At 46.7% G+C, this 17,194-nt stretch overlaps 1 protein-coding gene across 1 annotated transcript in view; it reads right to left on the bottom strand.

Annotated features, from left to right (window-relative positions):
* Positions 1-17,194, bottom strand: part of TPCN1 (two pore segment channel 1) — a 53,702-nt gene that overhangs the window by 30,839 nt on the left and 5,669 nt on the right. The gene's annotated exons all lie outside the window — the stretch shown is intronic.

The following is a 17,194-nucleotide window of genomic DNA, read 5'->3' as shown; positions in this document are numbered from 1 at the left end:
AATAAGCAGGTTTCCTGGCCCAGGAGATCTTTGCCATCATGTTCACAGCACACTATCAGCAGCCATGCACCATAACCAGGCAGTTAACAACCAGAAGTCTCCAAGGATGTCCAACCCAAGCGGGCTTGCTAAAGAAACTGTGCCTTCTCACACTGAATGGGAGGAGGGACCATGGAAAAATGGAGCACAGGACTACCACAGGCAAGGGAAGCCAGCTGAGTACAGAGGCTGTACAGTGCGCCAGGAGCATCTCTCAGTGTTTTCTGTAGAAAGCCTTGTTTTTAAGAGCTCTCTAGAGCCTTTAAACAATGCACCTCTGCAATCCTCTTTGGGATGCAGAGAAGAACCAACACTCCTCTGATGAAAACAGACAGCAAGATTAATTTTCTCTTCATGGCCCATAGACTGATTTTGAAATTTCCTCATCGACTTTCTCACCGGTAAAGCATTATAAACTAATGCTTTGCTGAATGTTTGTATCACATTTCACCACTAAAGATCCTAAAAATTACAATTCAATGGCAAAAAGTAACTCCCAAGTTCAGCTCCAGATACACAATGCCCTTCCCAAGAGAGAGCTATGCAAGGCACCTATATCAGCTCCATGATAGAATCATAGAATGGTTTGGGTTGGAAGGGACCTCCAAAGGTCATCTAGTCCAACCCCCCTGCAGTCAGCAGGGACATTCTCCACTAGATCAGCTTGCTCAGAGCCTTGTGGAGCCTCACCTTGAATATTTCCAGGGATGGAGCCTCAACTACCTGCCTGGGCAATCTCTTCCAGGGTTCCACCACCCTCATGGTAAAGAACCTGTTCCTAACATCCAATCTAAATCTACTCTTTGCTTTCTGCAGCCTCAGTGCTATTAAACACATGATGAAAAACACGCATGAAGACAATTATTGTTCAAAAAGGGGATGTTATTTGGTTTCTTCCAGAACTGGGATTTTTATTTTGTACCTTTGACAGAGAACACCAAGCAGAGACCTCACAGAAGCAAGATCTGCCCAGGGTCATGCATGAAGTCTGTGGTGGAGATGGCTACACCATCAGTTCTCCAGAGTTTCAGTCATTACCCACACCACACATTTGTTCTTGCTTTCAGCAGAGACTTCTCTCCTGCAGTGCCTCATGTTCCTAAAGGGGTACATGTAAAATTGACCTTGCTGGTGCAGAAGTGCTGCTTTCTCCCTTTTTATGAGTATAGAAGCTGTGATGCAGAAGCTTGCTCTCTCTCCTCTAAGAGAAGCAGTCTGAGAGTGGGGAAAAAATGACTGAGGTTCTTTCCCTTTCTCTTGACAGTCTGCTGCAGCATCTCTTTGCTGTGACAAAATAACTCTCATTGAATTACTGATTCAAGTCTTTCTTTAACACCCTCAGGAGTGGGGAGAGAGTCCACGCCAAACACTCTGCACCCACCAAGAGAAATGGCAGCGCGTGCTCCTGGCAGAAGGGCAGGGAGTGGGAAGAAATCAGAAACCCCTTCACTAATGCAGAACTACAGCTGCCTTTCCCACCCTCAAATTAAATCAAGATAACATTTTTCTGGAATTGGTGCAGACTTTCCAGACTGCACACTCAGATTGCTGTAGAATCCTGCAGCATTTTAAGCCTATTTCTGTTCCTTGCTTCCCTCCCCCACACCCTTAAAATACCACTTGAAATCTGGACGAATGTTTGAATGAGGCTGGTTCCTCCCCCACACCCCTTTTTACACCCTGAATGAGCTCAGCTCTTGAAAAAACCCTACATGACAGAGTTGTTATTTATCCACAGAACTGGATGGTTTGTGTGCCTTTTAACTAAAAAGGTCGTGAGGCTGCAGGATGCTCAAACCAGTACCAAGTGTGAAGGTGCTAACAGGAGCTGGAGCTTCAGGCCTTTCCAGAACTCACCTTCCAAACACAGCAAGCCTTCAGAGAGAATCTGAGTGTGACTCATCTCACACAGTCTGAGGGATACTGAAAAAGCACAGAATCAACACCTCAGCTGCACCAGCTCTTTTGGGGAAGAGGGACACATTAAGTAGGTTGCTTCCAATAATACCATGTTCATGGAGCATTAGAGCAGACAAAGAATTGAATCCATCCAAACATACTGTGGTCAAATCAACAAAGGTTTGCAGCATTAAACACCAAAACACTGGACCCTACCAAAAGATGACAAAACAAATTTTAATCCTGAAGTAGAATTTTGCACAGACCAACCTCTTCTTGAAAAGGATCAATGCTAGGAAAAGATAGAGCAGAGTGAAAACCTAGGACCCCTCTCTGCACTTCACACAAAGGACTTGCAGCTGCAACAGAAGAGGTGTCCCAGAGAGATCAAGGTTGTGAATACAGAACAGCACTCAAAGATGCAAATCAGAAACAAAAAACAACTCTAGAAACCAAGAGGTTTTCCTCCTGTCTAAGCTAGACATCATCTTTCTAGGCACAGACAACAGAAAATGTACTGGTGAAGTGTTCCGGCGGGGAGCTGCATTTTGTGGATCTGCTCCTTCCCCCATCAGGTACCAGAAGGTTGATCTAGCATCCCTGAGGCAACAGCATCATCTGGGTAATAAATAATAATAAAAATAATAATAAATTTGAAAAGCAACCCTCTGCCTGTTTGTTTGGCAGCCCTCCAGCTAGCTAATTTCCTCAGCTGCTCCCATGATAACAATGACACAGACTAATGCAGGCTGGTGCTGCAGCACATCCCCGACGGCATTTACCATCAGTATGGAGCTCAATGAGATAGGAGGATCTCTCCACGGGGCTCCCCTCAGCCTCCAAGTAGATGGCAGGCGGCTCTCTCCAGCGCATGGCAGCCGCCGCCGCGTCGGGAAGCGGCCACGCTCCTGCTCCGAGTCGCCAAGGCAGAGCTGAGGTTCCTCCCTCCCTCCCCTCCCAAAGCCGATGCTCGGTTTGGCAGCTTCCTCAAGGGAAAGCTCCGCACACAAGATGTGCCTCTGCTCTCTGCAGAACTCAACGTTTTCTCCCCTCCCCTCTGAGGAAGGTGGCTCAGACTTCGCCGAGATCGTCTCCCTCTCGGGCTGTTCCTAAGTGCGAGTTGTTGGAAGGCTCAGCTGTGGGCCGGAGAGCGTGAGCGTGGTGGGAAAGCAAGGCTTCACGTGCCATGCTCTCTTCTTGTGGCACACCCCAGAATTTGCCCACCAGCAAACGGCTGATGGGAGAGGAGTCAAAGTGCTGACTGCTCACAGCGAGGAGTCTTCCTCCCCACCAGCAAAAAAAAAAAAAAGAAAAAACCAAACCCCGAAAAACCACAGACAAAACCAACCCACAAAAAGAAAATAGATATTTGTGAAGCTCACGGCGCAAGGGGCATGACAAAGTAAACTGAGTGAGCTGTTCACAGATGGCAAAGCTTCCTTCCACACTCGTGTAACTTATCCCAGACATTCCCTGAAAAGGGAGAGAGGGAGGGGGGAGTTTAAAAAAAAAAAAAAAAAAAAAGGGAAAAGAGAAAAAAAGAAAAAGCAAAACCAGCTGGCTGCTTACACAAGGCATCCGGAACGATACTGCCGGGACTCCAACACTTCCATTCAGTGCAGCAGAGCATGCTCCTGTGTAAATAGTTTCCATATGTCATCATTACAATAAAAACAAAAAAAACAGAGGAGAAGGAAAGAGAAGGAGTATAAACTTTCCTCAGCCCAAACCTCTCCCTTGCAAACCAAATTCCCTAGTCAGAGAAAGAAAAAACCTCTCTGTTGGCCGAGAGAGCAAATAACTGCCCTCATTTGGAGCTGGGGGGATCTCAAGGGCAGAGCAGAGGAGGGAATAAGGCACAGAAAACACCCCCAGGAACCAGGGAGAAACCACCCCTCCTTGCCAAGCTATTTAATGTCAAACCAAATCAGGCTGGACTTCCATTGTTTGATCTTCGGTGTCTGCGTTTGTTTTGACAAACAACAATAAGGTAAAAGGTTCCAACAAAACAGTAACCTCCTGCAAATTCAAAGAGTTATAAACAGACTCTACAGGGTAGCTCTTGCATTTGCCTCAGAGCTCCCCCAGTCTGGCTCTCATTAGCCAGATGTTCTGCTTTCTAGATAACACACACTTTGGATGTGGTACACGGAGACAGACTGAGATGCCTCTAATGAGCTCCTCCACTGACTCCAAAGCCAAGTGCCTTCACCAGCCTCACCAGGGCTTTCGCTTCACAGGCTGAGGAAGGGTCTTGATGGAGTTGCCATCTTGCCCAGAAAATGCTTATAAAAAGCATTTATAAGGGCCTGTGGTGATAGAAGGAGGGGCAATGGTTTGAAAGGAGAGCAGGGTAGATTTAGATTGGACATTAGAAAGTTCTGTACTCTGAAGGTGGTGAGACACTGGCACAGGGTGCCCACAGATGTGGATTTTCCTACTGGAGCTGGATACAACTCCAGGAGCGTGGGTTGTCCAAGGCAAACGTGGCTTCTTGAGAGGTGGTGGAGCATCCAAATTTGCCTGGATGTGTTCCTGTGTGACCTTCTTTTAGGTGGACCTGCCTTGGCAGGGGGGGGGGATTGGACTTGAAGATCTTCAGAAGTCCTTTCCAACCCCTTGGTTCCTTATAGCAGTGACTACGCACCGTCTACCTGAAGCCTTCTTTTAAAGACCTGGTGTATTCTTCCCATCCACACCACCTCTGTTTCTTACACCATCCTTCTAGCCTCATATCTAATTACCCTAAGTCAGTCACAGAGCTCATGCTTTCAGTTTAAAAACAGAACCAGACATCCAGAAACTCTGACCATGTTCCCACAGAAGAAGACAAATCCCAGGAGCAGCAGAGCTGCCTAGGGAGTTGCTGGACCTCTTGACCTCACATACAAGACCTGTCCCAGTGCTGTCGCTTAGAGACTCTGCTCCCCCAAGGCTGCAAAAGGAGGATGGCTTGTCAAAAACAACCAGAAACACTCAAATCTCTTGGAAAGCCCTAATCATGGAGGCTCACTACAGAACATGCAACTCCATGGGAAAAAAATAAAAAGGAAATGAAGTAGGTGGCCTCCCTTTTCTAATAGGCTCCTTCAGTCCCAAAGCCAAGATTTTACCAGTACTACAGCACCATCAAGGCAAAGCCTAGAAGCAGCTCTGGCCAGGAAACAGCAGGATCCTGAAGCATCAAGTATGCTGGAGCTGTACTAGCACCAGTGATGGCATTTTCCCTTCCAAGTGCTTACATGCCATGTAGCTTCACCTCCAGAGGCTTTATCTTCTCTCCCCACTCCAGTATGGTTGATAAGAAACTGCTCCTTTTCTTCTCGAGTGCTGAGGCATGAAGATGCATGCATTTTGTCTCTCCAAGGCCAGACTCACCTACCCGGGAGAAGAAAAGCTGGAAGCTGCCTGGAAAGCACAGCTGGTTTGGCACTTGGCCACACATCTCAGAGGTGAGAGAGACCAAGAGTGAAATCACTGCCTTTAGTGCCTGGCTGCTGCTGCTTCAGCACCGTGCCAACGGGAGCATGGCAGGACTGATTTTTGCAGCCCAAAATATGCTAGCGCCCATCCTGTTTTTCATGGGGAGGAATTTAACAGCCATGGGGAAGTCCAAACTATTTACAGTCGGGTTGTTGCCTAGGAAAAAAACAGGGCATCTCCCACTGAGTGCAGAGCCAAGCCCTTCTGCTGCAAGAGAAATAATGTACTTGTGAATATTTGATATCAGCGTAGCCGAGTCGTGCTCCTCCTTGGAGACAACGGAACAGCACAAACATCTGCAAAGGCCTCGGGGCTCTTTGTCTTACTACATCCTCCCAGCGCTCGCTTGCTGCGAAGCTCAACAAATAAAGTCACTTCAGTTCCTATTTAACACAGGAAAAAGTTCTAAAAATAAAATAAAAATATGGATGTTGCCATTTCCTGTTAGTGGGACGAGGCGACTGAAGCCAACCCTCCTCGCCTCTACTGGAGACTCCAGTGAGCTCCTACAGCTCCACTTCATGCCGTCATCCACCACACTACAGGGAGCTGAATCCACAGGAAGGATGAGCAGATGTCCCTCAGCATGGTAAGCCACTTTTTATCTGTTATTGCCTCTTATCAATCGTGCTGCCTGTCTTCTTACATTGAAGATGACTTGAGCCCTGCACTGTTTAATTAGAGGACCACTGTACCCTTGCTAACATCTGTACTGCACACATGGAAACAGCCTGGTGCAGAAGCTGAACACAATGACAGAGGAGCTAAAGCCTGGTAGGAAATGCTTTTGTCTCAGCAGAAGCTGTGCCTCCTGCTAGCTCCTGCTCTGAGTGGGTCAGAGCCAGTATTTAGTTAACCCTTTGCTCTGTAGCTCACTAACCCTTCAAAATGAGACCAGTGCAAGCTTGGGTTGGATATTAGTAAACATTTCTTTACAGAAAGAGTGGTCAGGCATTGGAGCAGGCTGCCCAGGGAGATGGTGGGGTCACCATCCTTGAAGGGTTTCAAGAAACGTGTGGACGTGGCACTTTGGGACATGGTTTGATGGCCATGGAGGTGTTGGGTTGATGGTTGGACCGGATGATCTTAGAGGACTTCTCCAACCAAAACAATTCTGTGATTCTGCGATTCACTCAGACATTGGCTTCCTGCACCACTCTGCTGGGGACAAAGAGACACGATTGTAAGGAAGAAAGAAGAAAACAAACCTAAAAGGCTTCTAAGAAAATAAGGATGAGGATAATTTTACCAGCCAAGATCTGCTGTTTGAAGATCCTCATCTGTGCAGTTTACTGCCTCATCTACACCTGCTCTCCTTTGATCTCAGTCCTGAGTCACTCTGGGACTTGGTTGGGTTTTTGTTTGTTTTCTTTTTTTCCCCTCTTGCCATGATATGTGGGAAGTTTTGGTCAATTTTCCCTCCTGAATATGTGGCAGCAAGAGGCAGAGGGACAGATCCCTCCCTTTTTGGGATGTCTGGAATCCTTTTAGGTTAAAGAGAGGCTCCAGTGGCTGAAGATAAACTGACAAGTGCTTTGACAGAGACTGCTACACCCTGACCCTGAAAGCCTCCCACAGCTCACTTTGTGCCAGACCACAGAGCTCAAAAGCATCTGCAGCAGTCAGCAGGGAAACAGAGGAGGATCACTCCTCAATTCACAGAGCTGTAGCTTCTAAGAGTAATGTTATCTGCTCCATCAGCTTTTTTGCTCATCAGAGGCATAAAGAACAGCGTGGCCAGCAGGTGGAAGGAGGTTCTCCTCTCTACTCTGGCCTGGTGAGGCCTCATCTGGCATACTGGGTCCAGTTCTGGGCTCCTCAGTTCAAGAATGACAAGGAACTGCTTGGGAGGATAAAAGTCTAAATCTGCCCCCCTCAAGCTTCAATCCATTCCCTCAAGTCCTATCACAACAAGCCTTTTTACAAAGTCCCTTTTAATGAGAAAGTCCCTTTTATGAACCTCCACACCACAAAAGGAGAAGTCAAAGCCATGACAGGACCACATACACCTTTACCCACTTCTTTAGCACCTAATACACTCTACCATCTTGTCAGTCTGATCAAATCTCAGCAACCAAAGCTTTACAGACACAGAGAAAAAATTATTCTGTAAGTGGAATAAGCCATTGAGGGGCTCTGTGAAACAACTAATTTTGCATGGGAAAAACAATTGGAAATAATAGAAGTTTTTACTGAAGCCAACAAAAAAAAAAAAAAAGAGAGAGACAAGCTCTGCCTAAGGCTATGGCTCAGGAGAGAGGCCAGAGATGAAATACACACACACATTTATATTTCATAATTTTGGAGGAAGAAACAGAAAGGGAGAGAGCCAGTATCAGAATCCTCAGATATAGCATTTCTTTAACACATCCTCTTACATGAATGATATTTCCTCTTTTTGTTCTAAAAAGGGAAACCAGTGCCTCATGGTTTTAACATGTTAAAGATCTGCTCTAGGTTGCTAACACCACGATGTCAGCGTTTTAAAAGCACGTTCCTCATTTCAATTCTCCCAAGCAGAGCCTTTGGATTTTTCTGATGCTGTTTGGAAAGATGTTTGATTGAGCTGCAATCTGGCCTTTTGAATGAAAGCAGTGTGCTGCCAGGTCTGCCTGCCAGCTCCAGCCGCCAGCAGCTCTCCAGGGAAGTCACAAAGTCAGCAGGGGGAAGCAAGGAGGAAGCACTTCCCTTATGTGAGAAACCAGGACGGGTTTGGACAACCTCCTGCCTGGGTACCCAGTGCAGGAGCAGGACTAGAGGGGAGCAGGCAGCAGTGAGGTATTTTCCATACTGAGCTTTCTGCCCTAGAGAGCAAGAACAGCAAGAAAATCATAGAATAGCTTAAGTTGGAAAGGACCTTTAAGATCATCCAGTTCCAGCCTTGCTGTCATGGGCAAGGACACCTTCTGCCAGACCAGGTTACTCAAAGCCTCATCCAGCCTGGGCTTAAACACTTCCAGGGATGAGGCATCGACAGCTTCTCTGAGCAACCTGTTCCAGTGTCTCACCACCCTCAGAGTAAAGAACTTCTTCCTAATACTCAGTCTAAATCCACCCTGCTTAGTTTCAAACCATTGCCCCTTGTCCTGTCACCACAGGTCCTTATCAAAAGTCCCTTTCCAGCTTTTCTTGTAGCCCCCTTCAGGTACTGGAAGGCTGCTCTAAGGTCTCCCTGAAGCCTTCTCTTCTCCAAGCTAAACAACCACAACTCTTCCAGTCTGTCCTCACAGGAGAGGTTCTCCAGCCCTCTGATCATCTCTGTGGCCCTCCTGTGGACCCTCTCCCACAGATTCATGTCCTTCTTGTCTTGGGGGCTCCAGAGCAGGATGCTTCATGTACCTCACAAACAGCTAAGCCAGTATTCACAGACACAGAGGATGTGTCTCTCTAACTCAGAGAACGACTTTACATATTTCAGCATATTTGTACATTTCTGGGGGACCTATAGGACATTGGAGAACCAAACAGTTGATTGTAAAACACGAGAATTTAAGTTAAATAATAATATGATGGCAAAACTTTGATGTCTTCCCATGCCAGGCTGAGCCCAGTAGAAGTTATTTATTGCAGTCCAGTGGTAAGAAGCAGGTAACTGTGTTTGGTGGTGTGAGAACCAAGACTCCACTCTACCAGTTCTTTTGAAATCCAACACTGCTACATCTCTGCCTCTTCATTGTGCCTCAGCCAGCAAAGAGAAGCTGCCAACTCCAGAGGAAGATGCAGAGGAATAGGGGAAACCCCAGCCTCCAGTGCTGCTCTCAATTAAAAAAAAAAAAAAAAAGAAAAATACTTCTGCACATTCGGTGGAAACCGCTGTGGGCAGGAATTGAAGAGGAAGGGCTGAAGAAGGAGGAAGGAGTTAAATCATTAGTCTGATACCTGCAAACCAGCTGCCAGAGGGCTTTCCCTCAACTGGTTTTTCCTTCAAGTCCTACAGTCCTCATCCAGAACCGTATCTCTTCAGAAAATGGACAATGTGGGCTTTGAAAGCCTTCTGGCACTGCAGAACCCTCTCCAGCTCTTATGAAGTGGTTCCAAACATTGACTGCACTGTCAAATATGGGCATTTCTCCTTGTCTGAACCTTCCCAGCTTCAACCAAAGGACACAATTCCACTGTCACCCAGCCACTGAAGCTGCCTTCAAGAGTGTCAGATCTTGGGTGAGCTGGACCAAGTGCACTAGAAACATGTCAGGCACGATGTGATGGTTTGAAACTGTCTTTTTAATTTTTCCTTGCAAAGTTCAAAACAGAGAAAGTGAAAGAGTGTAAATAAGTCACTATTGGGTGTAAGAAAGCAAAATACTGATTGTTCTAAACACTTCCATTGGATAGATAGAAATGTTTAAGAACTATTACCCAAAACAAAGTAGGCACTCTGCACATTCTGCGTTCGGCAGTGGGGGCAGTTGCTGGGCTGTCTGGCTGCTGTTTCTTCTTCTCTTCTGGCTGAAGATAACACACTGACCTTGGCAGCTAAGTTAACTTTCTGCTTAACTAACTCTGCTTCTCTGTCCAGGGGGGTCTGGGGGGAAGCTCCTGGGAGAGAGAGAGGCCCCTTTGGGAGGGTCCCCTTGGGGGGAAGCAAAGGGAGATCGGTTGTGCTTTTTTCTGTTGATTGTATATATTTGTAAATGTTGTGAATTTTGTATATTTGTACATATTCATTGCATTTCATTGTAGATTTTAGACTCTGCTTGTAAATACAGCCTTCATTTGCTTCCAGACGGGGCTAGCCTGGTTATTGTTGGTGGGGGGGGAATTTCAGCTCGCACCGACACACACAAATACTGATTAGAGCCAGCATGGGTGGCAACATCACCTATCTACCTACCCTAATCACTACTCTTTTTGGAAGGACCAAGGAATACTCTCAATGTCTCATCAGACAAGTGTCCCACATGCTCACTTGCAGCTCAACTGCTCATGGAATCAGTCTCAGCTCAGGCTCCCTCTCCACCCCTGCAGATGCACAACCTGTAGGCTGGTCGTGGCTTGTCTCCACCCCTCCTACCAACCAGTTCTAATCACTCTCCTCACTCTTACTATGCCCTCAACCTCTAGCATTTCCTAATATTATCAGAAGTTGCTGCTTTCCTTCCAGATCAGTTGTTGCAGAGGCAAAATCTAACCCTGTGACAGCCCCTGCTAATAAAGTACCCATTCACTAACCAGTCCCAAAAAGAAGCTGGATTTGGAGGTCCACCCATCAAGCAGTTTGCAGAGCCATCAGCTACACAGTGTTGATTTGTGTGTAGTACAAAGTGTACAAAGTGAAGTCCTATTCACTTCCTTAATTAAAACTTTGCACAAGTGCCAAAAGAAATCCTTCCTCAGAACACTGTCAGGCCACCTTGTAACCTCACAAAGTCACTCAGTGAGTGATGCCAGGTTTGCATGATGCTTGCTTTTGCAGGAACCCACACTGATTGACATGAAATATCTTCAATATCTGAAGAGGATCTACAGGAAGGCTGAGGAGGGACTGTTTAGAAAGGCTTGGGGTAACAGGATGAGGGACAATGGTTTGAAACTGGAGCAGGAGAGATTTAGGTTGGACATCAGGAGGAAGTTCTTCAGAATAAGAGTGGTGAAACACTGGAACAGGATGCCCAAGGATGTGGTTGAAGCTCAGTCACTGGAGACACTCAAGATCAGACTTGATGTGGCCCTGGGCAGCCTGATCTAGGTGGAGGTGTCCCTGCTGCCTGCAGGGGGGTTGGACAAGATGATCTTTGAGGGTCCTTTCCAAAACAATGCAATCTGTGAATCTATAAAAAAACGGTCCTTTAAAACCAGATTTTAGAGGAGCTGTTGCTGGTGTCCCATTATTTTGTCTGGAAGCCCTGTTTGGCTGCCTGGCCTACAATCTCCTGCCTGGTGCAAAAGACATTTTGAGGCTGGAAGAAAGTCACTCTCATGGCAATATTCAGACTGCCTCAGCTGCACCTTTAAGGAATAATAAAAAAAGTCATCTGGTGACTTTTAAAATGCCTACCTTTAGAATCAGCTTTTTAATCTCTATTTACTGCAGGAATGGAAGGACAGATGATCCAGTGACCAGGTCAGCTGGCTTTTCAGCAAACACAGAACACACACAGCAGTTCTTGAGCCTCCCTGTGGCGTTATCGACCACTGCTCAACCTTGAGTTCCTAACACTTCACATGTCTTTTATTTCTCAGATCCTCTAGAGCATCCTTAACTCTGCTGACCACATTTTGTCCTTTTCCTCCACTCCCAGGTCTCTTTCTTTCTTTGCTGGATAGTGGTGCAGTTGCTTTGATGTCAGCCAGCACAGGCTGTACTGGGCTGCCTCTCCACCAGCTTAAAGCATCCGTCTGTATGTTTGTCTCATTTGTGCTCTCTCAAACTACAGGAATAATTTTTTAATGTTTTGAGTTCTTCCCCTTTGCAACTATTAGAGATAAAGTCCTGAAACCAGCCTTGTGTTTGAAAGGATGGGGCTTTGTCTTGGTCACCTCCCCCCAACCCTGATGTCAAAATTCTCCCCAGTAAGGGCCACAGTGGTCACTTGTTTGCACCAGCCAGCAGTTCAGAAGCAGCAGAACATTAAATTCTACTTTCAGGTAGCGAGGCAGAGCCACAGAGCAAACCAGCCTCAGCAAGTGTCCCTCTCTTCAATCACATTTCCAGCACTTCTGATCTGCTCAGCACCCTGCAGAAACGATGCTCCCTTCTGCCCCGTGAAAAACAAGGCAGTGGGCAACAAACAGCCACATTGTCCTCTTTCTGCAGTCACTCACCACTGCCTGAAACTACCCAACCAGCTGGACATTGCTGTTGTGTCTCGTAGGAACACTGCATTTACAAGACAGACTACACCACAGCTCTTGTGCCTCTCACCAGGCACAGATCCCCTCCAGCCAGGGTGACCTGCCACGGGGGATAGATTGTGCAAATACTGTTACAAGTCCAAACTTCTGCCCTTATACTCTTCTTCTGAGCCCCACTCCTACAACCAGCATCTGGAAAAGTCCCAGCTGTAAAGGATGGCATCCCTTCCTCCCTCCTCCCACATCTGATTATCCTGTAAATGACACAGGCAGCTCACCAGTGCAATCTGACCCTGGGGAGTTTTTCAGTGCTCCCTCTTGCAAGGATGGATCACTTAAGCCTTAATTCTCCAGGCATTTCTTCATTTAGTTAACAAAGAGCAGGAACCCATTTGTGCATTTCAGTGAAATCCACATTACCTTTGTACAATAAACTTGCCCAAAGCCCTTGAGGGTAATGAAAGTGACCTCAGATAGTTACAGGGAGAATAAAATGCAGATGATCAGACATTCCCAGGTGACTGTCTCTCTCTCTATATATATATATACACACATGGGTGTGCTAGGCAGTCATTTAGGAAACACAAGTAGTGCTAAGGGGTCCATCCCCACAGAACCATAGAATTGTTTTGGCATGAAAAAGACCCTTAAGATCAAGTCCAACAAAGGGATTAACACGGTTGTGCAGAGAGATACATCCTAAATTGCATACCCCACCCCCCTGCCCCAAACATGAATAAGAGCACCTTTTGTTCCAAACAGACACCACCAGATCGTGATTATAAAATCAGCACTGGATACAAGCTTCAAACCCCCACACTATGACTCAGATCACAGCAGTCTCCTCTTGGCATCCACAGGATCTTTCATGAACCACACAGTGCTGTGGTGGATCGACACAAATACACTTTTCCTGCCTCCCTCTCTCCCACGTGAAGAGACCGAGCACACTACAGGTGCAGGAGCTTCCTGCTGAACTGCTCACCAGAAGCAGATGGATGAAACCCTAAAGCTGCTCCTACAGCTCTCCATAAAGCAGGCAGTCGTGTAAAAATCAGGCATCTTCTCCACATGCAAAAAGCAATTATGCTAAAGACACAGGGAGAGCCCTGCAAGGTCCAGATCAAAAGCCAGAGACATTGGAGGCAGGAGAAAGACCTATCAAATGCTCTGCACTTTTCCCAGCTTAAGGATCAGAAATGGAGCGTTCTGCCTCATAAATTCTACTTCCAGCAAATTCAAGCTCAAATCCCCCGAAGGCAATAAGGAAAAGGCAATCAACAACAACTCTAACCACTTCACAGATGCTCCTGTTTAGTTTATACAGCGCTTCTTACAGCATTCAAATGGGTAAAATGGGATTTCAACGCAGGGGGGCTGACGGCAGCAGGCAGGATTCCTCGGTGAAGATACCAAGGGTAAAGGAAGTTGTGAGAAGCATCATATTGGTTATGATGAGTGAACTCAGCGTGCTCAGCCTTTGCTCATTTGACTCTGCCAGTAAGCGAGCGTGGCTGAACCCAACATCCTGCATCTTACAGTGCCTTCAAAATCCACAGGAATCACCAAAACGAGGGGCGAGCCGAACAAACTGATGCGTTCCCTGGGAAGCCATGAAAAAAAACCTAATCGCTATTTGTTTCCAACTGTTGTTCCGCTTCCTGAGCCAAATGTTCCCAAGTCAGCTGCAGTGGCTGAGGAGTGACCGGTTCGAGCTGGAAAGCTGGCGACTGAAAACTGCAGCTCCAACACTTTCAGACTCCTTAACATCTTTTATAGACCCAGGACCACCTGCTCCAAAAGCAGAGCTCTGCCATGCCATAGCACAGACCCCTGCCCACCCTCATCTTCCAGCTTATCAAGCAGTTGGCTTGGGGAGCAAACACCTAGCCCGGCCCATGGGGGTTGTTCAGTATGGAGAAGAGGCTGAGGGGAGACCTCTTTGCAGCTCCCTCAAAGGAGATTGGAGTGAGGTGGGGGTTGGTCTCTTCTCCCTAGCATCAGGTGATAGAAGGAGAGGAAATGGCCTGAAACGGTGCCAGAGGAGGTTGAGGAAAAAATTTTTTTGCTGCAAGAGCGGTCAGGGATTGGAATAGGCTGCTCAGGGAGGTGGTGGAATCACCATTCCTGGAGGTGCTCAAGAAATGTGGGGACATGTGGCACTTTGGGACAGGGTTTGATGGCTGTGGTGGTATTGGGTAGATGGCTGGACTCAATCTTAGAGGTCTTTTCCAAACAAAACAATTCCATGATTCTACAATTCTTCTGCTCTCACACCACAAAGATGGGAACTGTGAGGCACAGGAAGGGAACAGGCTCCCTCCCTCCAAGCATCAAGGCCACTACTCCCCACAAACGGATCATGAAGAAGCTTCCAGACTCCTTGCCTCACTCCCTGACTTTCCAGTGAGCATGCACAAGATGATCTCCATGGCTAGTGCTCCAGGAGATGACAAAGGAGAAAGAACCATTTGACTCCAGGACAAAGGGACACTAACCCAACTCTTCTTTACCTTGTATCCGCTTTGCCTGGCTCAGATTTGAACAGCATGGAGCATTCAAGATGAAATCACTAGGAATTTTTTTGTTTTCTTTTTCCTTTTTTTTTTTACACTGCACGAAAAGAGTCAACAGTGCAGAGATTCTGTTTGACAAAGCATCCTACTGTGAAACACACAATGTGTGCATTGTGCAAACCCATCTCCTGCTGGGCTAAGAAAACAAGGCAGGCTCAGAAAAAAAAAAAAACAAAAAAACAAAAAACCAACCCCAAAAACAAACCCTCCAGAGGATAACTGCAGCCCAGCAATATCTCCTGGTACTTTACTGTGCTTGTGGGTTTTTGGTTTTTTTTTTTTTTTTTTTTTTGTGGGTTTTTTTGGGGGTTTTTTTCTGCTGTAGATAGAGCATTTAGAGAGTCACAATGCCAATGTCTCAATAGAAATGCTTTTGTGAGGTCTGGACAACACGGTGCTGTTTCAACCAAAGGTACCAGCTCTACCCTGTGGTTACAGCAAGTGTTTAAGCACAGCTGAGGCCCTTGGTCCTGCCTCAAACCCTGCATTCTCAGGATAAATGAAATTCCTGAGGATGATGCATTTGGAGCTGAAGAGCAGAAACACATTTTCCACTCTTTCTAACACCATATTGAAAGAGACCCAACATCTCCTAGAAAGCAGCATTTACCTCTTTCTTCTGAGTTTCCAGAGCTCATCACCCAGGGAAATGAATTGTACTGAAGGAGAAAACAATAATCTCCTTATGTTTTGGGTGTTCATTTCCCTTTCCAAGATTTTCACCCCTCACTCATCTTGGAGGCAGTTTTGCTTCGCTTTGCTCGCTTAAAACGTTCATTATAAGTCATCTAGGCCAGGAAAGGATTAGAGAAGCACTGGCAGAAGCTGCAAAATGCAAGGCTGTTAGGTTGGAGAAATGAGACTTTCAGAGGGATAAACAACAATCCAGCACCCAACCACCACTTGTGCTTCAGATACAATTCCCCTCCATAGGCATTTTAAGCAGGAGCATACCAATAAACTCAGACCACACAATGCAGAGCAGCTTCTCTTCATACCAAAGGGATGAAGCCTACCTGTGCCCTTCCACAAAAGGTGTGATCTGTGCTTTACAGGTGAGACCTGGCAACCACAGTGATGTGAACCAACTTACCCCAGGTAAAAGGAGGAGCAGCTTCAACAGCAGAAGCAGACTGCTTCCAAAAAAATGAGATCCCAGTCCTGTGCTCTGGCCATGCCTCACCTCTGAATGTGGCAGCCAAAGCACTGCTACTGGAACTAATTAAAGGCAAATCGGGAGAACTAGGAGCCCTGATGTGAGAAAATATCCTGTGTGGTATCCAAGAAAGCCACCAGATAATCCAAAAGAGCCTGGCTGGCAGAGATCTCAGGATCTGCAAGCCCATTGCAAGCATTTGCTTGTTCCCTCATCCCCTGTTTCTTCACACTAATTACCTACAGCATTGCACAACAACTGCCCAAGTCCAAATAACCTTCTTCAACATCCTGACTTTCAAATCAGCATCAAAAACTACAGATACTGAAGGATTTATTAAATCTACTAGATAGCTACAAAAATGCTGAGAGGCCTGGAGCACCTCTGGGAGGAGGAAAGGCTGAGAGCCCTGGGGCTGTCGAGCCTAGAGAAGAGCAGCCTGAGAGGGGATCTGAGCAATGCTCAGCAAGAGTTAAAGGACTTATGGGGGGCAAGAGGATGGGGCCAGGCTCTTCTCAGTCATCTCCAGTGACAAGACATGAGGCAATGGGCACAAACCGGAACACAGAAAGTTCTACCTCAACATGAGGAAAAGCTTCTTTGCTGTGAAGGTGCTGGAGCCCTTGACAAGGCTGCCCAAAGAGATGGTGGAGTTTCCTTCTCTGGAGAGATTCCAAACCCACCTGGACACTGTGATCCTGGGCAAACTGCTGTGAGTGCTCCTGCTTTAGAAGGGGGGGTTGGGCTAGATGATCCCCAGAGGTCCTTTCCAGCCCCTACCATTCTGTGATTCTGTGATTTAAAACACCTGTTTTCCACCAAAGGTTTTGCCAGGTGCTTTCACAGCAACTAAAATGGTCCCTCATGAAGCACAGCTACTAAGAGTTTGTGTGCTCACAGCATTTCCCCAAAGGTCAGGGATTTATTTCCAGTTTAAACATTCCCTCAGCCTATCAGAAAACAGACACTTATTTTACCACTGGAAATCTCTTCACCTCACAGATGGCATCACAGGAAGCAGCAGTGGGAAGAAGGCAATGGAGATGTTTCAAGAGCAGAGGCAGATGAGTGGAAGCTGTGGATCATGCACACAGCAGTTTCCCCCCTGTGCTCTGCTCTGGTGAGGCCACACCTTGAGTACTGGGTGCAGTTTTGGGCCCCTCACCACCACAAGAAGGACATTGAGGTGCTGGAGCGTATCCAAAGAAAGGTAACAAAGCTGGTGAAGGGTCTGGAGAACAGGTCT

This window comes from Indicator indicator, chromosome 26 (assembly GCF_027791375.1).
Source record: "Indicator indicator isolate 239-I01 chromosome 26, UM_Iind_1.1, whole genome shotgun sequence".
Classification (NCBI taxonomy): Eukaryota; Metazoa; Chordata; class Aves; order Piciformes; family Indicatoridae; genus Indicator; species Indicator indicator.
This window is presented reverse-complemented; position numbering and strand designations above follow the sequence as displayed.